Source organism: Scyliorhinus canicula, chromosome 20, assembly GCF_902713615.1.
Source record: "Scyliorhinus canicula chromosome 20, sScyCan1.1, whole genome shotgun sequence".
NCBI classification, from domain to species: domain Eukaryota; kingdom Metazoa; phylum Chordata; class Chondrichthyes; order Carcharhiniformes; family Scyliorhinidae; genus Scyliorhinus; species Scyliorhinus canicula.
This window is the reverse complement of record NC_052165.1, coordinates 49,121,725-49,134,667: the sequence shown is the minus strand read 5'-3', so window position 1 is coordinate 49,134,667 and position 12,943 is coordinate 49,121,725. Positions and strand designations below refer to the sequence as shown.

Here is a 12,943-nt window from a genome sequence, read left to right as displayed (position 1 = left end):
GGGAGGGGGGAGGGGAGGGGGGGGGGGGAGAAAGCTTCTTGCTATCCACCCTGTCTATACCTCTCATGATTTTATAGACCTCAGTGAGGCCCCCCCTCAACCTCTGTCTTTCTAATGAAAATAATCCTAATCTACTTAACCTCTCTCCATAGCTAGCGCCCTCCATGCCAGGCAACATCCTGGTCAACCTCCTCTGCACCTTCTCCAAATATCCACACCCTTTTGGTGATGTGGTGACCAGAACTGCACGCAATATTCCAAATGTGGCCGAACCAAAGTCTTATACAACTGTAACATGATCTGCCAACTCTTGTACTCAATACCCCATCCGATGAAGGAAAGCATGCTGCATGCCTTCTTGACCATTCTATCGACCTGCGCAGCCACCTTCAGGGTACAATGGACCTGAACACCCAGATCTCTCTATACATCAATTTTCCCCTGGGCTTTTTCATTTACCGTATAGTTTGCTCTTGAATTGGATCTTCCAAAATGCATAACCTCGCATTTGCCCGGATTGAACTCCTTTTGCCATTTCTCTGCCCAACTCGCCAATCTATCTATATTCTGCTGTATTCTCTGACAGTCCCCTTCACTACCTGCTACTCCACCAATCTTAGTGTCATCTGCAAACTTGCTAATCAGACCACCTATACCTTCCTCCAGATCATTTATGTGTATCACAAACAGTGGTCCCAGCACGGATCCCTGTCGAACACCACAGGTCACAGTTCTCCATTTTGAGAAACTCCCTTCCACTACTACTCTTTGTATCCTGTTGCCCAGCCAGTTCTTTATCCATCTAGCTAGTACACCCTGGACCCCATGAGACCACTTTCTCCATCAGCCTACCATGGGGAACCTTATCAAACACCTTACTAAAGTCCATGTATATGACATCTACAGCCCCATCCTCATCAATCAACTTTGTCACTTCCTCAAAGAATTCTATTAAGTTGGTAAGACATGACCTTCCCTGCACAAACCATGTTGCCTATCACTGATAAGCCCATTTTCTTCCAAATGGGAATAGATCCTATCTGTCAGTATCTTCTCCAGCAGCTTCCCTACCACTGACGTCAGGCTCACCGGTCTGTAATTACCTGGATTATCCCTGCTACCATTCTTAAACAAGGGGGCAACATTAGCAATTCTCCAGTCCTCCGGTACCTCACCCGTGTTCAAGGATGCTGCAAAGATATTGGTTAAGGCCCTAGCTATTTCCTCTCTCGCTTCCCTCAGTAACCTGGGATAGATCCCATCTGGACCTGGGGACTTGTCCACCTTAATGCCTTTTAGAATACCCAACACATCCTCACTCCTTATGCCGACTTGACCTAGAGTAATCAAACATCGATCCCTAGCCTCAACATCCGTCATGTCCCTCTCCTCGGTGAATACCGATGCAAAGTACTCATTAAGAACCTCACTCATTTTCTCTGACTCCACACATGACTTTCCTCCTTTGTCCTTGAGTGGGCCAATCCTTTCTCTAGTTACCCTCTTGCTCCTTGTATATGAATAAAAGGCTTTGGGATTTTCCTTGCTAAAGATATTTCATGATCCCTTTTAGCCCTCTTGATTCCTCGTTTCAGATTGGTCCTACATTCCCGATATTCTTGCAAAGCTTCGTCAGTCTTCAGTCGCCTAGACCTTATGTATGTTTCCTTTATCCTCTTAGCTGGTCTCACAATTTCACCTGTCATCCATGGTTCCCTAATCTTGCCATTTCTACCCTTCATTTTCACAGGGACATGTCTGTCCTGCACTCTAATCAACCTCTCTTTAAAAGCCTCCCACATACCAAATGTGAATTTAAATTCAAACAGCTGCTCCCAATCCACATTTCCCAGCTCCTGCCGAATTTTGGTATAGTTGGCCTTTCCCCAATTTATCACTCTTCCTTTAGGACCACTCTCGTCTTTGTCCATGAGTATTCTAAAACTTCCGGAATTGTGATCACTATTTCCAAAGTAATCCCCTATTGAAACTTCAACCACCTGGCCGGGCTCATGCCCCAACACCAGGTCCAGTATGGCCCCTTCCCGAGTTGGACTATTTACATAATGCTCTTGAAAACCCTCCTGGATGCTCCTTACAAATTCTGCTCCATTTAGACCTCTGACACAAAGTGTATCCCCATCAATGTCTCCTATCACCACCACCCTGTTGCTCCTATATCTTTCCATAATCTGTTTAGATATTTGTACCTCTATCTCACGCTCACAGTTGGGAGGCCTGTAGTACAGCCCCAACATTGTTACCGTACCCTTCTTATTTCTGAGCTCTGCCCATAACGCCTCACTGCTCGAGTCCTCCATAGTGCCCTCCTTCAGCACAGCTGTGATATCCTCTCTGACCAGTAATGCAACTCCTCCACCCCTTTTACCTCCCTCTCTATCCCGCCTGAAGCATCAATATCCAGGGATATTTAGTTGTCAATCGTGCCTTTCCCTCAACCAAGTCTCAGTAATAGCAATAACATCATACTCCCAGGTACTAATCCAAACCCTAAGTTCATCTGCCTTACCTACTACATTTCATGCATTAAAACAAATGCACTCAGACCACCAGTCCCTTAGCGATCATCATTTGCTCACTGCCTACTCTTCCCCTTAGTCATGCTGACTTCATGATCTAGTTCCTTACAGGCTTTAGTTACTACCTCCTTATTGTCCACTAACCTCTTCATTTGGTTCCCATCCCCCTGCCACATTAGTTTAAACCCTCCCCAACAGCTTTAGCAAAAGCACCCCCAAGGACATTGGTTTCAATCCAGCCCAGGTGTAGACTATCTAATTTGTAGTAGTCCCACCTCCCCCAGAACTAGTCCCAATGTCCCAAAAATCTGAACTCCTCCCTCCTGCACCATCTCTCAAGCCACGCATTCATCCTGCCTATTCTTTCATTTCTGTTCTGACTGCCACGTGGCACTGGTAGCAATCCTGAAATTACAACTTTTGAGGTCCGCCTTTTTAACTTGGCTCCGAACTTCCTAAATTCTGCTTGTAGGAACTCATTCCATTTTTTATGTATGTCATTGGTGCCTATATGCACCACGACAACTGGCTGTTCACCCTCCCCATTCAGAATGTTCTGGAGCCTATCTGAGACATCCCTGACCCGTGCACCTGGGAGGCAACATACCATTCGGGAGTCTCGTTTTTGACCATCGGAAATCTGCCTGTGAAAGGAGATTGGTAGAAGCACCTGTGTCCAGCTTGAACTAGATAGAGCATTGATTTACTTGCATCAGGGCACGCCATTCATCCGTGGAATCCACAGTGAGGATGGGCAGGCTCCGTGATGATATCGGTGAGGCATGTTCACGTGTGGTAATGATCCCCACATGGTAGGGGGACTCCAGGCAATCGTCCTCTGGATCCATTGTACTGTCAGGATCAGAATCCTGTAAACCTTGTTGGACACTCCGAACGCGCCTGCGTTGGAATTGGGAGCACTGGCCCTTGACTGGTGGTGCAGACCTGCAAGGCTGCATAGTGTTCAGGCTTTCCGCAATTTAAACAGCGCCTGCCTCTTGCAGGGCAGTGTTTCTTTAAGTGGGCGTGCCCCAGTTCGGGCACGTCATGATGTCGTGATGCTCTGTGCATCATCGCACATGCACAGTGTGGTCGGCAGACCTTCGTACCTGTGCAGTGTGGTGATCGGCCACTTTGTTATCCCATTCACATTGCGCATGCGTGCGGCTCCAGGAAGAGCGTGTGAAATGGCCTCTTTCATCAATGCCGTGGCGCTGCATCCGGGCGATGGCCTGCACACACTCTGCCTTGTGGGAGGCAAGTTTCTCATTTTCAGCTGATTTGTATTGGGAATTCCGATTTTTGGCGTGCTCATGCACTGCACATGTTTCAATTGCGACTGACAGGGACATATGCTTGATTTTTAAAAGCTGCTGTCTCAAAGGATCAGAGTGAACTCCAAAAACGATTTGGTCTCTGATCATGGAGTCAGCAATATCACCAAAGTTGCAGGACAGCATGGAGATTAGTTAAGAAGGCATTGAAAGATTCATCTTTACCTTGTAGGCGTTGTTGGAATATATAGCGCTTGAAGATTTCATTGGTGTCCATTTCACAATGACTTCAAACTTGTCCAGGATGGTCTGAAACCTTGTCTTGTCCTGGCCTTTGGTGAAGTTAAATGAGTTGAATAGTTGGATGGCTTGATCCCCAGCAGTTGAGAGGAAAAGAGCAATATTTCTTGTATCAGATGCACCCTCGAGGTCTGAGGCTTCGATGTACAGCAGAAACCTTTGCTTGAAAGTCCGCCAGTTGGCACTGAGATTGCTGGAGGTCCACAGCTGTTAAGGAGTCTGGATCTCCTCCATGGTGCCAGGATACATTTGCTGGTCGTCACAGAACAGATTGAGGTAAACCAGCTGGGGATAGCAGTCTTCTGGTACCATGTCGTGTTAAGCACACTGAGATAGCATGGGCTGCAACTGGATGCAGCTATAACTGAAATATACTCCAGACCTTGAAGTTAGTTCAATTTGACTTATTGAATCTGTCACACAGTTAGCTCAGTTCTCTGTGATTTCGACTCTCTGCTAACCTAGTGTGATTAATCTGTCTGACTGAACCAGACTAGCTCTTAGCCATGTGCTGTAGATGTTGTGTTATATAGGTAGCACGGTGACACAGTGGTTAGCATTGTTGCCTACGGCTCTGAGGATCCGGGTTCGAATCCCAGCCCTGGGTCACTGTCCGTGTGGAGTTTGCACATTCTCCCCGTGTCTGCGTGGGTTTCGCCCCCACAACCCAAAAGATGTGCAGGTGGATTGGCCACACTAAATTGCCCCTTAATTGGAAAAAATTATTGGGTATGCTATATTTAAAAAAAAAAAAATGTTATGTGATATATATACCTGACTCACTCTGTAGATGTCCCCAGTGGAAAGAAATGGTGTGAGTGCCTCGTGCCTTTTATAGTAGGAAACCACCCCCAAGTCTGCCTGCTGATTGGTTATGTCCTGTTCTGTGTTCATTAGCTGCCTGTCTGTATCTCATTTTGTGCATGTCTGCATATCATAGCACTGAACACAATGTTTCTAATTAACTGCTCTGCAGGAAACACGCTTAATATAAATAAAAGTCAATTCCCCCAAACTTTTACGATGCTTCAATTGCACCTCTGCCTCCAAAACGCCTAGCTGTCTTGCATACCAGGATATTTAAAAAATATTGCTGCAGCAATCATACACACACTAACCCAGGCTTTTAACTCTTATTGCACCAAATACATATAATACAATATATTTGAAAATCCTACATTCATGACACCTCGCCCCTTAAAAAAACAAACCAGCAATATAAACAAATGGCTTTGTTTTCCAAATCTGTTCAACTCTAAACATTTACATTACTAAACACAACTAATATTTATAAGACACATATCAAATTATATTTAAGCATGCAAATTTAAACAAGGGTTATAGTTCATTTCAGTCTTTTCCACCTTCTAATGTTCCAGTCTTCTCACATTTTAAAGTCACGATAAAGCATCTGCAATCCGTTTTCTATTCCTGCTAGTTGTATAATTTTCAAGTTAAATGGTTGTAGCAATAAACTCCATCGAAAAAGTGTTGCATTTCAATCCTTATACTTTCCCAAACCCCTGAATGGATTATGGTCTGCATATACAATTGTCTCCAATTAATTGTTAGCAACATAAATGTCAAAATATTGTAACACCAATACCAAACTCAATGTCTCCTTCTCGATGATCGAATATTTATTTTGATGAATATTTAGTTTCCGAGAAAAATAACCAATAGACGGTTCTATTCTTTCTTCGTCTTCCTGCAACCGAACAGCGGCAAAGCCCATATTCCAGTCATCAATTGCTACCTTAAATTGCTTGGCATAATTAGGTGTTGCCAACACTAGTGCAGTGGTTAACACAGTTTTCAGATTGTCAAAAGCCACCTGACATCGTGACATCTGCTGAACGTTCCTGAGCTTTTTCAGAAGTTCAGTCAGTGGAGCAACCACACTGCTGAAATTTGGGGTGAATTTCCAGTAGAAACTGTGGCCAAGTGGCCAACGGTCTGAAAAACTAGGCCAGATACAGAATTGGACAATCTAAATTAAACAGCAGCCAACAGCTTGAGCAGCCAGGCCTGATGGGAATTCAGACAGGTCAGGTTTGAACACAGACATTATCAGAGGCAAGCAAGGTCCAGCCTGGACGTGCCCTGGAAGCTGGGACTGGAGGTGCTCGACCGTGACCAAATCAGGTACTACTTTGTGTATTGGCCAGACTCCATGATAGCTCAGTTACCATATATGGAAAGGGCTACATGCACTCCGTGCCTGAGAATGGACACCTAGGGTGCTCCTGGCATCTTCGATATATGGGATCAGCAACCCCATTGGGTGCTGCAAACCTCTTACCTCATTTGCTGGAAGCCAGAGAATCTTGCAGAAGGGCACGGAGAAGAGATAAGGGGGGAATAAAAAGAGACACCTGGAGGCAACCTCCAGCAAAGACTCTCCTGGAGAAGACAAGGTGACGACGGCAGAGGGTGTGCATGACCAACCTTTGCACGAACACGCTGAGTTCAGAGGTAAGGTCATCGGAATCGGCAGAGCTCAGCAAAGAGAAAGAGTCTTACCTGGCAGAGCAGCCTGGCCATGTTCAACTGCATAGGTAGTATCAGAGTCTCACAAAGACAGTAAAGTGTGTTAATAAGTTGTATTAAGGATTCAGAGTTGTTTCAGTTGTTCTGCAATAAAATTGGGTTCAACGACAAATCCACTCTTGTCATTTGTTCATCTCGTGAGTAAAAGCACCTGTGTAAACGGGTTTTAGTATAAACTGGTCCAAGTGTCTAATGTTTACAGACAACAAAATCACTCGTGCCCAGAAATCTCAGAACTCCTTTCCTCGTTGATGGTATTGGAAACTCCTCAATAGCTTTCGTTTTCACATTCCGTGAGGCCATCTGACCATTTCCAGTTGCAACACCTAAGAATGTGACTTGAGCTTTTGTAATTTCACTTTTAGCCAAGTTCACCACCAGTCTTGCCTCCTGTAGTTGATTGAACAACTCCTTTAAATATTCCAAATGCTCCTTCCATGTTTGACTGAACACCACCAAATCATCACTGCACAATTGTTTAGTCCAGAAATTACCTTGTTGGTTAATCTTTGGAATGTTGCTGACCCAATCTTCATTCCAAATGGCATAACGTTAAACTAATACAGATGATTTGGTGCCGCAGAAGTTGAAACTTATTTTGCCCTGTGATAAAGGTACTTGCCAGTATCCTTTAAGTAAGGCAAGTTTGGTAAGAGAATCCGCTTGTCCCAGCTTTAACAAGTTTTCCAAACGAGGAATAGGATACAAATCTGACTTTGTAACTTTGTTGACTTTCTGTAGTCCACACATAATTGTGTTCCATCCGGTTTTGGTACCATCATAGTTGATGAGCTCCAATCGCTGCAACTCACTTCGCTGATATAGAATCCCTACAGTGCAGAAGAGGGCAATTCGGTCCTGTTGAGTTTTCACCGACTCTTCGAAAGGTGACCTTTGGGCACTAAAGGGTAATTTAGCATGGCCAATCCACCTTTATTGTTTTAATAAAAAGATATGGCCAATCCACCTAACCTGTGCATTGTTGGACTGTGGGAGGAAACCGGAGCTGCCGGTTGTAACTTTAGTGGATTGAGCCTGTATGGATAATGCTTAATGAGACTATTTTTAAAAACACTACTGTCTTACGCACGCTAACCCAGTCCTTTAACCATTACTGCACTGAATACATATAATACAATATGCCTGAAATTCCTACATTCATCACAGTGAGCAGATTTGATGGTATGACTCCAGTGCTTTGAGGTGCCTGTGACACGTTGCCCATGTTTGAGCCCTAGAAGGTAAGGTAGTGATCATGACTGCCTGGTAAACCATGAGCTTGATTCAGTTTTGATGTCACTGTTTTAAATGATTCGCTTCCTCAGGGGCCTTGGGGCTGCAACAGTGGATTTCAGATGCTGCTGCATTTCTTCATCAGTGTCGGCCTTCTGTGAAAGTTAACTTGCAAGGTAGTGGTGGTGTTCCGCATTTTCAAAGCACTCGTGAAACCTAATCAATGGGTTAGGCGTGTACTTGGAGCTTGCTGATGGAGCATTCTGAATGTTGAGTGCAAAAACCATGTTCTCATATGCCTCAGTACATATGATGTTTCTCTGAATGTTAGTTTCCAACATAGTACTTAACCGCGGCACTGTCAATGTACTGGAGCCCAATGACAGAAGTTGTGGTGGACTTAGTTTTTTGGTGGAGTTGCCTGAGCAATTGTTTACCCATTCGATAAATAAGCTGCGCCTGTAGTCAGATAGAGCATGGCAGCAAGCAAGATTGAAAGAAGAGTTGGAGCAATGATAACCTAGTTTGACTCCTGCCTTAACCTGAGAAAGGTCTGTAATGCATCTGTCATTAAGAATCACCGCTCGCATATCATCATGAAGCAGACGAATGATAATGAATTTTGGAGGACAGCTATACTTCCAATTGCCTCTGATTTAGAGTTGAAGGCCTTTGCCAAGTCAAAGAAAATTATGTAGTGAAGCTGATGTTGTACGTGACGTTTTTCTTGTAGTTGGTGAGCTGTAAAAAATCTCGTTGGCCATGCCTCTTGATGGCCTAAACCCACAATGAGATGCGGGTAATGGCACTCCAGCAAATGTAATAAGTTGATTCAGAAGGTCAGAAGGTTTCTTGGATTGATCTTTCCTCCAATGGAAAGCTGGGAGATGCTTCTAATTTCCACAGTTGGATTCGGCCCTGTTCTTGAATATTGTCACAATCGTCAAAACTGGATAAACAGCACACTTGATCAACTTACTTATGGTGGGTTCCAGAGACGTCATGTTGGACTCAACATCAACTCTGTTTCTCTTTCCACAGATGCAGCCTAACCTGTTGAGTTTTTCCAGCACTTTGTTTACTGTTTATTATTATTGGTTTTGGTGAATCCTTGGTGTGTGCATACATAGGACTGAATTCTTCCTCCCCTCCCGCTGCAGGAACGCCACGGGAGAGGCCCCGACTGGAAAAATCCATTAACCTCGGGCAGGATTCTCCGGTCGCCGGGGAAATGCGACCGGAGAATCCTGCCCAACTTCAAAAACAGAATTGGGTACGAAGCACTTTGAAAAATGCAATAAAGGTGTTTTGTGCTCACCAAGCTTGCTATGTTGCATTTTAATTGTCTCCGGTGATCTGTTGGTGGGAAATTGGCCACTTCCCACAGTAAACTGTTTGACAATTTGGGCTGAGGGGGTGAGGCTTTCATTGGGGTTCGGGGTGGGGAAGAGTTGTTCCTTAAAGAAGTTGGCTCTCTGAACACCCTGGCTCCATGGCACCTGAAAGTTGTAACTTGGATCCTACAAATGGTGTGCTTGATGCAGCCTGTTCCAGTCGAGTGGGTTGCTCGCTCATGCACAGGTCTGTTGCTAGCAACCAGTTTTTCAGGTGCAAGATGCATAGTCCGCACTTGAAAATCACTCTGAAGTGCAAATCGATGTCAGGACCCCTTTGGCTCTGAAGCGAAGTGTAATTGAAGCACCTCTCGGGCATCCGACTCTACTTGGCTCCAGTTGAGAGTTCAGGCACTAAAGTTGGATTCAAACTGCAAAATGTTCAGCCAGCTGAATGGGTAAAAGGCAGCCAGAAGGTGGAAAGTGGAGTCCCAGAAGGATCAGTGCTAGGGTCACTGTTACAATTTAGATTAATGATTTTAGAACATATGAATTAGGAGCAGGAGTAGGCCACTCGGCCTTTCAGGCCTACTCCACTATTCAATATGATTATGGATGATCTAATACCAATCTCAACCCCACATTCCTGCTTGCCCTCGATAACCTTTCACCCCCTTTAAGAATCTAACCAGCTCCACATTAAAAATTTTCAAAGACTGCTCAAACCGCCTCCTGAGAGAGTTTCAGAGACTCATAACCATCTGAGAAAAAGATTCTCCTCATCTGTCTTAACTGGGTGACCCCTGAGAGGAAACATCTCCTTTGTGGGTCTACCTCCGTGGTCCGAGTCCGCCATGGAGCATGGCGTGGCGACTGGAGGCCGCCGCCGTGCGCGTGCGGCCTCCGACCTGCAAGTGTGGGGCCCGTAACTGCAGCAAAAGCTGATCGATCCACCCCGGGTCCCTGCTAGCCCCCTGCAGGGCTGTGAATCCGTGTCCCTTTAATCCTGGATTTTCAGGAGTAAAACTCCACCATTTTGAGCTGCCGTGGGGACATAGTCCCAATAATGGAGAATCCAGCCCCATGTCTTTTGGGACTTGTGGGAGGAAACCCACGCAGACACAGGGAGAACTTGCAGATTCTGCACAGTGACCCAAGTCGTGAATCGAATCTTGGACCCTGGCGCTGTGAAGCATCTGTGCTAACCACTGTCCTACCATCAATTTAAGTTATTTCTTCCTCTTTTTAAAAAAATTATCGTGGATGCAAGCAGAACCTGTCCAACCTTTCCTTGTAAGGCAATCCTCTCATTCCAGGTGATTGTCTTCTCTGAACTGCTTTTAATGCATTTACATCTTTCCTTAAAAAAGAACTGCAGGCAGTACTCCAGATGTGGTTTCACCTGTACAACTGAAGCATACCTCCCTATTTTTGGAATCAATTTCCCTTCCCAATAAACAACAGCATTCTATTATTTTTTTCCAAATTACCTGCTGTACCTGTATACTAGCCTTTTGTGATTTCTAGACTAGGACACCCAGATCCCACTGCACCTCGAGCTCTGCAAACTCTCACCATTTATTTAATCTTGTTTTATTCTCTTGCCAAAATGGAGCATTTCTAATTTGCACGCATTATACTGCCAGGTTTTTGTCCACTCACCTTAACCTAGCCACATCCCTTTGTAGCCTCCTTATGTCCTCTTCATAACTTACTTTCCTACCTATCTTTGTGTCATTTGCAAATTTCGCAACCATGCCTTCGGTCGCTTCATCCTAATTATTTGGATAAATTACAAAAGCCCCAGCACTGATACCCTGTGGCACACCACTGATCACATCCTGCCTACCAGAAAAAGGTCCTATTTATGCCAACTATTTCCTTTTAGCTAGCCAATCTTCAATCCATGGCAATATATTGGCCCATACAGCATGAGGTTTTATTTTCTGCAATAACCTCTGATGTGGAACCTTATCAAATGCCTTATCAAACCCAGTACATCCACTGGTTTCCCCTTTATCCACAACACATGTGACTCCTTCATAGAACTCCAATAAATTGTTTAAACAGGATTCCCCTTTCACCAAACCATGTTGACTGCCTAATTGCCTTGAATTTTTCCAAGTGCCCTGCTGTAACGTCTTTAATAATAATTTCTAATGGGGGCAGCGTGTGGCTCAGTGGTTAGCACTGGGACTGCGGCGCTGAGGACCCAGGTTCGAATCCCGGCCCTGGGTCACTGTCCGTGTGGAGTTTGCACGTTCTCCCCATCTCTGCGTTTCACCCCCACAACCCAAACATGTGCAGGTTAGGTGGATTGGCCACACTAAATTGCCACTTAATTGGAAAAAAAATAATTGGGTACTCTAAATTAAAAAAATTAAAAAAAAAAAAATTCTAATATTTTCTCTGACAGATGTTAGACTAAATAAAGGAGTTAACATTTGCCTTTTTCCAATGTAATGGAACCGTCCTTGAATTTAAGGAATTTTGGAAAATTAAAACCAATGCATCAACTATCTCCTTAACCACTTCATTCAAGACCTTGGGATGAGGTCCATCCAGACCCAGGGATTTGTCAGCCTGCAGGTCTAACAATTTGCTCAGTTCAACTTCCCTGGTGATTGTATTTTGCCTGAGCTTCTCCCTCCCTTCCATTTCCTGAGTTACAGCTATTTTCTGGGATTTTCCTTGGATCCTCTATAGTGAAGACTGATGCAAAATATATTTTTAATTAATCTGCCATCTCCCTACTTTTCATGATTAATTCCGCTTTCTATAGCATCAGTGTTCATTTTTGTTAAATCTTTTCTTATTTAAATGTCGCTAGATACTCTTGCTATCCATCTTTATATCTCCAGCTGGCTTTCTCTTTTACTCTTAAGTTTTCCCTCTTTATTATTTTGTCATTCCTTGCCATTCTTTATACTCTGTTGAATCTTCTGACCTACCACCAAATTAAATGCAAATTCAAGTTTGATTCCATCCTTTTCCGTGAACCACGGACGGTGGGTCTACCCCTTGGAATTGTTCTTTCTTGTTGAAATGTAACTTTTCTGTGTATTAAATGTTTGATTTAGATGTTAGAATTTAAAGACACAAACTTCTAAATTTTGTGGATGACCAATGTAGGGTGGAGAGGTGATGGAGAACTTGGAGAAGGTTGGTAACAAATACTAAATCTGCAGAATGGATATGTAATTGGCAAATAGGCCTCAACACAGTTGAACGTCCAACCCAGCCAGTTATCATACCATCAGTCTCAACTCTACTATCAGTAAAGGAGTCATCAACTGTGCTATCAAGCAGTACTTGATGCTCAGTTTGGGTTCTGCTTGCTTCACTCAGCTCCTGACCTCATTACAGCCTTGGTTCAAGCATGGAAAAAAAGAGCTGAACTGCAGATATGAGGTGAGAGTGACTGCCCTTGACATCACGGCAGCATTTGACCGAGTATGGCATTAAGAGGCCCTAGCTAAACTGGAGCCAATTGGAATCTGGAGGAGGAGGGAGGGGGGGGGGGGGGGGGGGGGGGGGGTTGGGCATTGCTGGTTAGGCCAGCATTTATTGCCCATCCCTAGTTGCCTTTCAGGCGGTGGTGGTGAGTTGCCTTCCTGAACCGTTGCAATCCTTTAAAAAAAAAATTTAGAGTACCCAATTATCTTTTTTCCAATTAAGAGGCAATTTAACGTGGCCAATCCACCCAACCTGT

General features: G+C 44.4%; 1 protein-coding gene across 1 annotated transcript in view; it reads left to right on the top strand.

Annotated features, from left to right (window-relative positions):
- LOC119955064 (beta-1,4-N-acetylgalactosaminyltransferase 3-like) overlaps window positions 1-12,943 on the top strand; it is a 259,756-nt gene that overhangs the window by 24,546 nt on the left and 222,267 nt on the right. The gene's annotated exons all lie outside the window — the stretch shown is intronic.